The sequence below is a fragment of the Palaemon carinicauda genome, chromosome 17 (assembly GCF_036898095.1).
Source record: "Palaemon carinicauda isolate YSFRI2023 chromosome 17, ASM3689809v2, whole genome shotgun sequence".
Taxonomy (NCBI): domain Eukaryota; kingdom Metazoa; phylum Arthropoda; class Malacostraca; order Decapoda; family Palaemonidae; genus Palaemon; species Palaemon carinicauda.
This window is the reverse complement of record NC_090741.1, coordinates 121,170,196-121,180,029: the sequence shown is the minus strand read 5'-3', so window position 1 is coordinate 121,180,029 and position 9,834 is coordinate 121,170,196.

Sequence of the window (9,834 nt, the reverse complement as noted above, 5' to 3'; positions counted from 1 at the left end):
GAAAAAGAGAGGATGCAGGAAGACAAGAGCTCAGCCTTGCCGGCCTACATCCAGAATGAGGGTTCAAGTGGAAGGGGGAATTATATTCGGGCTTCCACCCAACCATATCCCAATCATATGAGCTATGGAAGGCAGTCCAAGGGAGGACTGAAGAACACTCTAAAGAATACGAGGGTACCTGCCGACAGCCGGCTCGGCCGGCGACAGACAGGGAACCTCAGGCCAGTTCTACAAATAACTCTTAGGGTCAAACGTAGAACGACGGCCAGGAGGGTGTTGGCTCATCCAACACGAAAGAGACATAGGGGAGGGGGTAGATGTGCTACAAGAAAGGTAATGCCCGAAGGCACCACCCAACTTCAGGGATTCTGGTCTCATGGAGTAACCTCAGGTAGGAGAAATCATTTCCCCAGGTTGGGTTAGTCAAGTGAGAGAGCGGCCCATAGGACACAATCTCACAAGAGAACAGAATCTCGTACCAGAGACCTTAGGCAGTGAAGAAGTAATTTCTTCGGTCTAAGATCTACCACCACAGGACTGTCTGCTAGGCCAAAGAATGGGGAATTGTCATACAAAACTCTTCACGTATGGTCTAGGGAGGTCTAGCCTCCTGTAAAAGCAGCTCAACCTGACATGGGAAATCATTTCGCATAGACAGTAAGATGCCTAACACAGACTTATCACTCTGATATCCTGTTCTAAACTCAAAACTGACTCAGTGGTTAGGAGAAAGAAAATGGAACGTCTCAGTAAAACTTTGCCAGAACTCGGTTCGCAGCAAAGTAAACTGAGAATAGCCTAGGCTAATCAGAGGGAAGGGGGAGTGCTCTTAAATCTACTAGGAGATTAGTATCTACTTAAAAGGTATAGGAAGTGTCAGTCTCCCCTTAAAAGACAATACAAGAGCAATGGGGACATGTATGAAAGTACAGTATACTAAAGCCCCTAGGCTATTAGCCTAGGAGCATTGAGAATCGTTCACCGAAACTCCCTGTATACTATCTTGGAAGAGGAAAGCATAATGCAGTAATATCATAAATATGTAAAATATTGCCTGAGCTTCAATAAAACTTTACCAGAAAGGTTTTATCATGCATGAAGTGTGTAGGTGCCTAGGCTAGGAAGCCTAGCACTAGTGAGGCTTGAAATAGATAGCCAAATCCACGACAACAATGACATAATATAAGAATCCCTAGCTAAAATTCCAAATAGCTAAAGTTATTAAAGCAATTATTGCCGGGAAAGGGTCTTTCTGGCTAACTAAATGTACAGAAAGAACTACCACGTCCATGACGCCATCCGGCTGGCAACAGCTCTTGTTACGTTAATTACGATCTCAATCGAAAAGCAAAACTGGCAAGAGCTTACATTTACGCAATTCAAAGATATTACTTAACTTTCCAGAAGATGATGAGGCTGGTGAAGACATCATAGCGACCAAAAAACTCCAAAATAACGAAAGATAACACGGGATGACACCGGTCAATGAAGCTACGAGAGAAAGAGTGGCGATTTGGCGCACTATTTACAATACAGTAGGAGTGTCGAGAGCGATGTCTCTGTAACGACTCTCCTTATTCTTGCCACTCTTTCCCATCGAAGCGAAAGCGCTATTGGAGGTGTAGATAGCCATGAGACGTGTCAAGAATACGTCCTCTGATATTACACGATACAGTATCCCTTTTAAAATTTTAATGGATATTTGCTCCAGGAGTTAGAATTCTGGATACCTTTGGTAAATTCTCTGGGATATATCACTGTAGTCAAATATACCTAGGAAGCTACCTTTGAAGGAACTTCCATCACGACGACAAGGCCTGTGCCCAAAAAGGCATAATATAAGCTATGCCACTGTGTAACAACATAGTATGTAGATGTGAACAATTGCATAGTGTAAAATAGAACTAATTTTGGTTCAATTATAGAATAGTGCAATATTAGTTAGAACATTGAAACTTGTATTGTTGAATAGATCTTTACAAATATACTATTTTATATAACATATTGTAATGGCGGATACCTCTACTAACAGATTTAAAAAAAAAAAAATGTAAATTCTGCTCCTTTGTTGTTATAGGACATATCATAAGAGCCTCCTTCCACCCGGTGGTTCAGAAAAATACTGGTAGTTGGTGCTTCTGCGATAAATTACTTGTTAAATCAGAATAAAGGGCCCAAGATTTTATATTTTAATCTTCTATGTTATTTCTTTTCAGTTTTACAATATGCTATATAATCCCAGCTCATATTTTAATGATCATGTTGATAACAAGATGTTAGTGTAGAAATGGGTGTTTGATATAGTTAGTGTGATCATTGAAATTGGAAGCCAACTCTATGTTCGAACAGATGTTGGGGCATGAAGCTTCAACTCGCCTTTGTTAATGGAATATTCACCACTTTTAGTGTGAATAATTGATAATTAAGGCCAAAATACTAGCTCACGGGGCTAACCCACGTAGCAAAACATGTTCCGCTCGCTAAAACATAGGAGCAGTGAGGAAATGTTTAATACTGAGCATACGGCACAGTAAAATCCAATAGTCATTAGCTTAATTAAGTAACGAGGCATTTGTAAAATACGATGATAGAACATTTACGAACGACTCCATAGATTGGAAACCCCGTTTTCTATGTGTCCGGAAGTCTAGGCAAACAAACGTTCCTGTGTTTTGATAGTGCTTCATTACTATTACTCTGTTTTGATTACGATAACTTTTTTATTATTATTATGACGGAAACAAAGTTTAAAACAAGTTGATGTACTGTAAATATGAACACAATTAGACAAGCACACTATATTTTAAGGAGTTATGAACGTACTGGATGAAAATACCTAGCGCAAAACCATAATTGTTCCGTAACTGGACTACAAACCATGCTATTTATTAGGGGTTATACTTTTGGTGGAGCTGAAATGACGAACCATTAAAATTTAGCGAGGGTTAACTACCCAAACTGCTAGTTAGGGGGATAGGGGGGTTATCTTGCAACCACTTCCGTTCACACACCTGTGATTTAGTCACTTTACTTTTGGCTTGGATGGAGAGCTGTTGTTTCCGCTCTCCCTCCTCGCTTATTCTGGACTGCCATTAATTTTTATCTTTTAACATACTTTTTCTTATACATATATATATATGAAAACATTATATATATATATATATATATATATATATATATATATATATATATATATATATATATATATATATATATATATATATATATATATGTGTGTGTGTGTGTGTGTGTGTGTGTATAGGAATGTGATAAGTTTCCTTTTCAGTGTTTATGCTGTGTGTGATACATATAGGACAACGACACTTACGTACATTAGCACCAGAACAAGGCCAGCACAGTTCCACTTCGTTGGGAACAACCTCTCCCTCTTTGGTCCATCGGTCTTCCCGTCGGCATATAACCGTTAACTCGGCCGCCGCAGGGAAATCATCATCACCTGGACACTTTTCATTCAACTATTGTCTTCGCCTTTTCCCTTTTCCTACGGGAAACATGGATTACTGAGCGAAGGGAATGTGGCCTCTCAGAGATTGACTACGGTCTTTCTCTTCTCAAGGTCATTCACCTTTCAACAACAGTGTACTATTGGGAAGAGCTCCTTTCCCGTTCACGGGTTAGGTTGTGCTTCCAATTTTTTGTCTCAATTATTTTCAGTGAAATTATTATTGTAATTTTAAATTTTCAGCTTTTCTCAGTGGGGAACATTTCCCTTTGGAGGATCAGTGGTTCTCACTACTAGTGAATATTCTTAGCTGATTTAAACAATTGTAATTCTGATTCTATTACAGTTACTCCATTCCTCCCTTCTCCCGTCGATGTCGACTGGGGAAGGAAGGGCGCAATACTTATTTGTTCCGGCAAACCCTCCGCTATTTATAGGGTATACTTTCGGCGTAGCTGAAAAACGAACCATGATTATTTTAGTGAGGGATAACTACCCCATCCGCTAGATAGCGGGGGGGGGGGGGGTAGACTGGCTACCTCGCTCACTCACACCTCTCGGCTGAGTAACCACTTTACTTTATGGCTCGGTAGAGGACGGACATGCTGCCTTTCTCTCCCGCAAAGACTTGCCTTAATTGTTTTTCTGTTTTTTTTCTCTCTCTGGTGTGTTTTCATTTATCTTTCATACATATGAGTGTATTTATGTATAAATGGAAATATAGGTTTATCTTGTTATATACTGGTAACTTTAATTACTGTTGACAACGTATCTGACTACCTCCGCCGTAAGGAAGGTTTCATTACCGCCCTACCCTGCGCTGATGGTCGACAGGTTCTCAACACTGCCGTGTGTTTGTTTCATAACTGAATTAAAATGTATAACAGTTCAGCTCACTTTCAATGAATTATCTTACATGGAAGGTGACTTATTCCCCGAATAGTGTATTACGTGCAGCGGATCATGAATTGTAATTGATAACGACTTCCTTTTTCACAGGTAGCAGCGACGTAGAACACAAAGCCGATTGCTACGGCTGCCCTGTTTGTTATCCTGCGCTTCATGTGGTAGCTCGTAAGCTGCCCACGTTACGAGGTAGCATTCGGTGTCAACCTTCAACTTGATGTTCCTCCTTCGAGGGGAACTTTTCTCTATCTCTCGCGAGAGAGAGAGAGAGAGAGAGAGAGAGAGAGAGAGAGAGAGAGATTTCTTTACGCTCTTTTCCCATAGAGCTGGGAGAAAGCTTGCCTTATGGTATGTCCTCTTGCGGGAGAACTTCTCTCTCGTTCGCGAGAGAGATTATTATGCCTACGCTTTTTACCCATAGAGCTGGGAGAAAGCTTGCCTTAGGCAGTGTCCTCCTTTGGGAGGGCGTCTCTCCCGCTCGCGAGAGAGTTTTTTACGCCTTTGGTTTTTTCCCATAGAGCTGGGAGAAAGCTTGTCTCAGGCGATGTCCTTCTTGGGTAGGACTTCTCTCTCGTTCGCGAGAGAGATATTATTAAGCCTACGCTTTTTTCCCAAATTGGCGTGCATGGCTGATGTGCGGCGCACGACCAACTTTATGCGCATACGGATGATCTGGCGCGCACAACGGGATTGGCGTGCACGACCAATTTAGCACGCACGGCCGATGTGGCGCGCACGACTGGATTGGCGTGCACGGCCAAATTGGCGCGCACGGCTGATCTGGCGCGAGCGACCAAATTGGCGCGCACGGCTGATCTGGCGCGAGCGACCAAATTGGCGCGCACTACCAAATTGGCGCGCAAAGCCGATGTGGCGGGCACGACCAAGTTGGTGCGCACAGCCGATGTGGTGCACACGACTGATTTGGCGCGCACGACCAACACTGCGCGCACGCACGACCTTATTGGCAACCACGACCAACTAGGCGCACGCAATTAGTTGAAGTGCGCGAACAACTCTTATAACAGAGTTTTTCGAACTGTCGTTGCGCGAAATGTTCACGCGTGCACAAGAGTTTTATTCTTATGATAGAGAGTTTTCGAACTCTCGTCCCGTGAAGTGTTCGGGTGCGCGCCATCATCATCATAAAGAGTTTTACTCTTATGAGAGAGGGATGCCTGCTGCCTAGGGGTTTCTGAATCTCTACAGGTAATTATGACACAGTTCCTTTGGGTCCTGGTCACGTAACACAATTCCTGAAAATTCCATCAGGAATCAGCGACAGAGTTCCTGCGTGTTCACGTCACAACATCCCTTAAAGTCGTGAGAAAGGAATTCTCAAATAGATTCTGAACCCCTAGGTTCTCATCTGAATCTCACAGTTTCTGCAGTCCAGAATATTTTCTGAAAACTCTATGGTCGACCTCCTCCCACCCCTTCCGAGATGGGTTTTCCAAAGGTGTGACTTAATACGTCACTCTACACTTCCAGCTTATTACTATGTCAGCTAGTCTTGTTTCACTAGCACAGATCCTTTCGTTTTCGAACGAACCAACGTCATCTTTCTCCCACCTTCCCACTTCGAGTGGTTTGGTTAGCTGACGGAAATGAGCTGGGAATGAAAATTTTTTTACATTCCAGTTCATTTCCCCTGACAGGCCTTGCCTAAATTAGGTGTTAGTTTTCTCACTAGCGAGAAAGCGTTCGATGGCAACTCCTTCGGTTAAGCGGTCGATGGAAATTATGTCTGGCCTTCTTGAAGCAAACCCTCACATACAAGACTTCCCCCTTTCCCGGAGACTCGTTCCTGAAAAATTTTACAGAACTTCAATGGGTGTTGTTAGAACTTCATGAAGGCCTTCCCAGAGCATGCGCTCTAGCCAAGATAAAACCGCAAGGTTATTGTCTTAAACTCGGGTTCTACCGTTTGATGGAGTCAGCCTCCCCTGTCATTGTACCCTGGGTATAACGACTTGCCTTTTTACAAGATAGGCATCCGAGACTTTTTATTCTATCCTTACAGGGTTATTTTTTCGAACAACTAGTCCCTAAGGAACATTGTTAGCTGACGTTAAAAGAACGATAGCAACAGCGTGGGCAACTTTTCATTACATTTAAGAACGTTTCAAACCCCACCCAGAGGTAACCAGACATCCATTTCTGTGTAATGAACACTGGCTAGTCCCTCACATAAAGAGGAGGGGTAAACCAAAGGGGAAATAATCGCTTCTATAACTGTATATTTTGTTTGAGAACATGTTCGCTCCCATTCATGAAAATATTACAGTTAGTCAAGGATCAAAATTCCTTTGGCAATAATGTTGTGATTCATCGCACATACATTATTCCCGCAACCGGATTCCTTGCAAATGTTTTCCTGGAGGCAGAGAATACGCATGCGCTAGTGCAAATGGACAAGTACATATATGCGTGCAAGCGATCTTTCTGCCAATAAGAGCTATATACATCTTGTAATTAAAACTCCATTCTATTAAGTTGTAAATTTATATCCCTTACTGAAACCAGGTTATTCTGTAAATTACTTAGCTACTTTCCTGTAACCAAACATACGGCATTTACTTTCTGCTTCCCTATAGGCATTTTTTTCCCTTCCCCGATCGGAAGTCTTAGTCTCTTACAAAGGCTTTGGCTGGAAACTTCTCATAAGCATATCTGTTCCCTAGTAAGGAACATTTGATATAAATGCTAGTTTACTGATTGGAGACAGATAAGTACGAAGGTTTTTTATCCTAAGAAGGAGAAACCTCCGTTATGAATGTTTTCAACGTTCTCTAACTGAGTTCCGGACACGAATTTTAAGTCGAAGTAGGCATGTATGGTTGTCATGCTCATAGTTCGGTGTTACTACTCCGTAGTAGACATATGCTCTTTTACCATCCAACAATGTATTGAAGATACGTCTCAATCCCCTCTTGGGTTTGGATGGATGCGTTCGGTGATCACCCTACAGTCTCTTGTCTGGATAGCGATCTCTATTGATATTCGCTATTATAACATAAGTTGTACTGATTAACTGGTTTACCGTTTGGTATCGATCTTATTCGTCCAACCAGACTAGATTAGTGGCAGTTGGAGGGAGAACAGGCTGTTCCCCTTCATTGCAAGAACGTGCAATTAGTTACACATCTCGACATCATCTCAAGATGTGTTTATTGCTATGCACTCCCCACCCCCAACACCACTGGACAATCTGCAAAGAGGCCTGTCTTCTCGTCTTCCCTCTGGATCTGATGCTCTCTATAATGCATCAAAAGAGAGGGCGGGGGGGGGGGGGGATATGCCGCACCATTCCAGCCTCGTCCGTTGGCCCGATTCAGAAAGGTACCAGCATTCACCTCTCTCAGAGAACCATCTAGCAGTACGAAGCCTCAGATGGACAGAGGACAACTAGTTGCCCCCATCTGCTCGCGTCATTCCTGGTACAGGAATATGCTTGCAAAACCACCCAGATAGTGGGTTCCTAGTGTCTTGGAATCATCTTGTATCCAACAAAGTCTTAACTTTGTGAGGTCCCCGACTGTGGTTATGCTCCCAGCGGCCCTGATCTTCAGGCTCCCGCTCGACCGTTCCCCAGTCCCGGAACACCAGGCCCTCGAACAAGATGTATTCCAAGATCGGTGGGGTGGCCTAGAGGTGTGCTTTGTTTTTTTCCCCCCATTCGGTCTGGTGAAATAGTCCTCACCCAAGTATGGATGAGGAAGATCTTATCAATGACTCCAATAGCTTCACTATGGCATCCCGCAGAATGGTTCCCAGACTCTCTGAAGCCCCTGATGGAGTTCCAATAGCTTCACTATGGCAACCCGCAGAATGAATGGTTCCTGGACTTTCTACAGCTCCTGATGGAGTTCCGAGGGATCTTCCTCCATGGCACGATCTTCCAAGCAGCCACATTCTAACACTTTCCTTAGCCATAGCTTTGCTTCGTCTTCACACTTGGGACGATCCTACACCCCCCCTTTCAGAGTCCTTTCGCAACGAGTTGGGGAAAAGATGTCTAGGCACCTCAGACACTTTTCAGCGTCAATCTTCCAGGCGAAGTGTTCGGTCCTTTTGTACTGATGTCGTGGAAGGGGATTCTATCCCATCGATGCCTTTACTTATACAAGTTTGAGATAACTTGTCCCCCGTTGGATCTCAACCTCCTCCTGGGAACACTGTTCGGGTCCTTCAGTCTCTGAAGGCCCCTCTCTATGAACCTTTATGCTAGGCAGTAGATCGCTTCCGTACATGGAAGACTGCCTTGCTACTCACTTGGGCTTTTGACCAAGAGAGTTAGTGTGTTGTATGATCCATCTTCTGATGTCTCCTACTCTAGGAGACGGGGAGAAGTAATCCTCGGCGGCGTCCCTGAGTGGATTGCCAAGACTCAAAATCCAAGTGTGCTGTACCCTAGGTGCAGCCCATTTCGAATAAAGAGTCTTCGTTTGGTATCCGAAAACCCATTAACAGGGGTTGTACCCAGTGAGGAGTATGTGGGGTTACATTGAAAGAACTATACTAGCTCGCCCCCGTGTGTCGGCACTGTTGACCAGCACGGGGAAGGTCAAGAGGAGGACCTCAAGGATTTCCTGCCCCTCTGGGATCGGAAGACAAAAGAGGTTACTCTCAATCTAGACTCTCTTCCATTTTAAGACCCAGAGCTCGTAACGTCTGTGGCGTTGCTACGTCTCTGGCGTTAAGAAAACTACTCTGTGGCGCAGATACTTTAACTGGGCATGTGGAAGCTTCAATCGACCTTCACGGCCCACTACCTGCAAAGACGTAACCCACAAGAACGTGGAGACCATTTCAATCGGTCCTGTGGTGGTCGCACAACAAATGGTCTAAACAACTCAGGCTCCTTGATGGAAAAGTAGCAGAGGGTTGAGGGCTGAGGCTACCTGGCTTGGTCTGGGGTGAATAAGTAAAAATGCCTGGCTCCTTTCTTTCTTTCACCTTCTCCCCTCTGGGGAAAACAGCTCCACAAGCCTCAGCATAGCTGATCTCACCTCGCTGCAGGTAAGACACATTTCCCTTGAGCCTCCTAAGTATAGAAAAATACTTTGTTACGTCCGCAATACCTTTTTGAGAGAGGGTATTGGGTAAGTCTTTAAGAAGAATAGGTTTTGTACTCAAGTTTCTAAGTGAATAGGTTTTGTACTCAAGTTTCTAAGTTAAAGACAAGCCTCACTGTTAGTTCCACTCACACACAAGCTTCTGCAGGTCACTATCAGTGCATTACCTCATATCGGCACTTGATTTTAGCGAGGGTAGGGTCCCTTCTACTATTGATCACAGATCGATATAGAGAGGACCCCGGGTCATGACCAAGGCCAGTTGGTGAGGACTTCCTCCCTCCTAAGAGTAAGTCACCCTATAAATAACGGAGGGTTTGTATCTACGCCGGAACAAATAACAAATTTGTAAGTAATTTGTATTTTTCCTAGTATACAAACCTGGAG